This window comes from Nycticebus coucang, chromosome 14, assembly GCF_027406575.1.
Source record: "Nycticebus coucang isolate mNycCou1 chromosome 14, mNycCou1.pri, whole genome shotgun sequence".
NCBI lineage: Eukaryota > Metazoa > Chordata > Mammalia > Primates > Lorisidae > Nycticebus > Nycticebus coucang.
The window spans coordinates 81,813,413-81,818,422 of NC_069793.1; positions in this window are offsets into that span (position 1 = coordinate 81,813,413).

The window sequence follows — 5,010 nt, forward strand, 5'->3', positions numbered from 1 at the left end:
TAGCCCTTCACCCAGCATCAGTGTCAGGTCCCAGCCTGTAGCACCCTTCCCCACCCTAGAACCAGGCCCTCGAAGCCCCCACAGACTTAGCAGGGAGTCTCTTGCTGCCCTGCCCAGCTTTGATGGTCCCAGCCTCTTCTCTTCGTTCCTCCAAACTTAGAAGTGGTATCTGCTTCTTGTGGTTACCACCCTTGGTGGTGGCCTCAGTGTTCCAGTCCTCCTCATTCAGCCCTATAGCACCTAGGAAACCAGTTCTTTATATTAAATTCCTTTGCTGAAATATGCCTCGTGTGGTTCTGCCTTCTTGACTGGACCCACCTGTTATAGGTTGGTTCAGTTACTATCCCCATTTTACAAAAGAGGAAACAAAACCCAGAGAAGTTAAGTAACTCACCTGAAGTGGCTGGAACTTAAACCCAGGCTCCAGATGCCGCCGTGGTGCCAGGAGCCAGGCATTCAGGTTTGTGAAGCGCTGCCTCAGGCCTGCCGCATGGGAGCGCCACACGGACAGCGGGACTTATCCTCCTTACCCTCTTCATCACTCTGCATCCCAAACACCGCAAAGCTCAGGCTGTGTTCAGTAAATGCCCACTGAACTGAGCTTAATTCCTAACTAGGGGAGTCAGAAAGGGATGTGGAGGAGGCAGTAGGGCCATGACACCCCTGCATCCTCCCCCTCAGCCCTCCTTCCTTGGGAGCTGTTACCAGGGCAACTGATTTCCCCTCTTCTTATCCCCCTCCTGCCATCCTTCTCCTGTGCCCTGGCTCCTTGACTTTCATTTTTCTATTTATTAAAAGGGAATAAACATTTCTCTGACATTCTGAAAACATCACAAGGAGAAATAAAACAAATTTTAGTCGGTGGCAGAACAAAACACTGTTTTTCTGTCATAGTTTGTCACAGTTTTTGGTGTCTAATTTTAACAAGAAATAATCATATTTCTAATAATGGCACCCTATCAGGCTCCATTATCCTGTTATCACAAAGCACTTTGAAATCTTTGTTTATAAACTTGTTCAGCCTTCCATTCAAGTAGTTGTTGTGGAAAACCTAATTGCTTCCAGATAGGATACAATATACAGTATTTAATTTCTCACCAGATTCCCTGCCTCATTCTCATTTAGTCCTGAGCTAATTCTCAATAGGCCTGCTTCCATTCCTAGCCTGCCCACTGGGCCAGCTCTTATTTTCATGGCTGGTTTAGGCACAAACAATTTGTAATCCATTTCATACATGGCCCCACTTCCACCCTGCAGGAGGGGCTCCCAGAAGAAAATGTTGTCTTTGATCAGAGTGGACAGGGAGAGAACTAATAATCAGTACTTTTTGTGTCTTTTCTAGGCCTCCGGATTTCCCAGAGGTTGTTTAAAAAATCTATTTTCTAACCCTCTTGAAAACACTCTATTCAAGTGCTCAGCCCTCTGACGGCCACTGCACCATTTCTTCATTATACTCTTGGGCCCCTTGGCCACCTCCTGACTCACACACAAAAGTTAGACAAAAAGGCAACTGTTAGAAAAAAGCAAGATGCAGAAACAGAAGTCCGTGGCGGCAGCTGCTGAGCTAAGCAGTGGATAAGGGGAAACAAATTTGTGCCCTTAGTGTTTGTTTGGAGGTCAGGGCAGTGGCCCAGCAGGACAGGGGAAGAGCTCTTTGTCCACGGTATGATTTGCCCATCTGGCCCATTCAGTATCCCCTGGACCAGCTGACCCCTGCCACCAGCTGCTTCACTGGCTCCTTCCGGCTCTGAGCTTGTTAAACTGTAATGAGCATATTCTCTAGTTTCCTAATTGACTTTGCAACAGTCCCAATGCACTTCCATAAAAGGAGAAAAAAATAATCTGGAGGAATCCCGAGGCTCTCCCTAGGTTACTGTGTCAGTTTCTATTAAAAGGGGGGTCACAGGGGCGGAGACAAAATGGCTGACCGAAGGAGAGTTAAAGGACAGAAATTTAGCAAGTAACCTGGTGGATTAGAGCTGCACCAAGAGAAAAGGTTGAAGAGCAAACATCAACCCTGCCAAGGTGAGCTGCAACCCCAAGGATACAAACAAAAGGTACAAAATCCATCACCAAATGGATGGGAGTCCCCTCCCCCATGAGAACAGCTTGGAGTGCCCCACAAACAAACGAGCAGAGTTCAAAGGTCCTCCCACTACACTCCACGGGAGAGACACTCTAAAAACTGGACCTACCTCCCCTACTAGGTGGACATGGCATTCTCCTGTGAGGCATAAAACTGTATAGAACTGTATATATTTTCTACCTGCAATTCTGAGATCCCCACACTATGCTCCACTCTCACTGTGAGGGCTGGAGGCCTGTACCCCAGGAGTCCAGATTCTTGGATGATTTCTTGAGGAGTGTGGACAGGGCCTAAACTGCAGCTGGCTGACTCTGCGGCATGGAAGTGAGGAGAGGATTGTCCACTGAGAGGTAACCACGCTGGAGCAGCGGTGCCCCAAGGCGCAAAGCAGCAGCAGTCTTTTGGCAAAAATAAGGCTCACTCCCAGATATTCCAAAGCCACACCCCCTGTCTCCCTGGGCAACCAGAGGAGGCTGGGCATCTACTCATATGGCAACCACCATGCAACAGATCTGGGATGGAAATGCAGGCCCCATGAGTAAAGGGTTTGCCTGAGGCAGTACTAGCCTGGGTGGAGCACGGGCCGGGATGTTCCCACTGTGGGGCTGACCCAGAGGACTGCTTTACTGAGCCTAAGATGCACCCGGCCCTCAGGGGATCATCAGCAAATAGACAAAGGAAGACAGGTGGCTAGAACTGACAGCTAACTGAATACAAACCTGCAGGAGCAAAGACAGAGCCTGAGGCACAGGCTCTGGGAACTCAAAACAGCTTCTCTTCTGCAGGGGAATTTAGCAGGGACAGAAACAAAATCCCACAAAGTTGTTCTGTTCTGTTCTGTTCTGTTCTGTCAGTAACATCAATCGGGGCGGGGCTGGAAATGAGTGAACACCCCCAAGCCTCCATCAAGTGCCCAGGTTGTCAGGCCTCACCTCCCCCTTCTAGATAGAGGCAGAGCACAGTGGACTGGCTGAGAAGAAATAGATTTCCTTGTGATTCAGGCAGGAGCAAACCCCTGGAGTATTTGTTCACTACAGGCAACTGTCTCACAGCCTGGCAGGGCTATCAGTGACTGGGTGTGACAGAGGTGCAAGGTGGGGAAGGAGGCATCAACCATCCCAGACTGATCTATTTACTGTGTGGGTCTTCCTGACTCCACAGAGCACTGGAGCAAGCCATATCTGAATACTCACCAGACCCCTGCAATCTAGTTGCCAGAGACCTTTTACACTCTCCCACCTGAGACAGATGCTGACTGAGACAATTGATTTGGACTTTTTGAACTGAGCCAATCACCTGAGGACTATTCAGGGGGTGCCCTGGGTGTGTGGTTGTAGGAAGGTTTGATTTTCCTTTTCCAATTGTTACCTGTGGGGGGTGGGGTGATTTAATTGCTGGCATTTCTCCACAGCTAAGACTTCAACCCAGAGTAACTGTTTCACTAGTGTCGAACAGAGACCAGCTGTAAACAAGACAGAACCACTTAGCCCCACCACACCAAACAGGGCCCCAGTTTCTCAGGCCATAGCACTGTACGGGTCCTTGAAAAAGCTCCAGGGGAAAAAAATCAAACAGTGTAAAACAATCATAGGGCGGAATCAGCTGAAAAACTCTGGTAACATGAATAACCAGAATAGATACAGCCGCCCAAACAAAGATATGGCAGATATAACTGAAGATTCCATTCATAAACAGCTGGGTGAGATGTCAGAAATCAAAATTCAGAATTTGGATTGCAAACAAGATTAATAAAGTGGAAGAAAATTTGGAATTAGAAATTCGAGGAGCAATTCAAAAGATGGAATTAGAAATTTGAGGAGAAATTAAATAGTTGTCTCAAGAATTTAACGAATTTAAAGACAAAACCACTAAAGATTTTGACACACTGAAGCAAGAATTTGCAGCCCTCAAACATCTGAAAAATATAGTAGAAGCCCTCAGTAACAGAATGGAGCCAGCAGAAGAAAGGATTTCTGACATTGAAGACAAAGCCTTTGAACGCTCCCAAACTCTCAAAGAGGAAGAGAAATGGAAAGCAAAAATGGATCATTCTCTCAGAGAGCTCTGGGATAATACAGAGAAGGTTAATATCCGCCTCATTGGAATCCCTGAAAGTGATGAAGTGGCCTCACTAAGCACAGAGGCCCTTCTCCATGAAATTATGAAAGAGAATTTTCCAGACATGCCAAGAGATTCTGAAATTCAGATGCAGACAGTTTCAGAACCCCAGCACAACTCAATCCCAATAAGACATCCCTGATGCATATCATAATTAACTTCACTAAAGTTAATATGAAGGAGAAAATTCTGAAAGCAGCCAGACATAAGAAATCCATTACCTACAAAGGGAAGAATATTAGAATGACTGCAGATCTCTCTGCTGAAACTTTTCAAGTCAGAAGAGGGTCGTCATTGACTTTTAATCTCCTAAAGCAAAATGCCTTTCAACCCCAGATCCTGTATCCAGCTAAACTGAGTTTCATTTATAATGGATAAATTAAATAATTTAATGACATTCATATGTTGAAGAAATTTGCCACAACCAAACCAGCTCTTCAGGATAGTCTCAGAACTATCCTCCATAATGACCAGCCCAATCCTCTACCACAAAAGTAAACTCACTCAGAAACTTTTGATCAAACTCCAACTTCCACAGTGGTGAAAGGATTAAAAATGTCCACTGGACTTTCGAAAAACTTGATATCAGACTTATCAATATTCTCCATTAATGTAAATGGCTCAAACTGTCCTTTAAAGAGGCACAGGTTAGCTGACTGGATACAAATACTCAGGCCAGATATTTGCTGCATACAAGAGTCACACCTTACCTTAAAAGATAAATATAGAATCAGGGTGAAAGGATGGTTGTCCATATTTTAGGCAAATGGTAATCAGAAAAAAGCAGATGTTGCAGTATTTGCAGA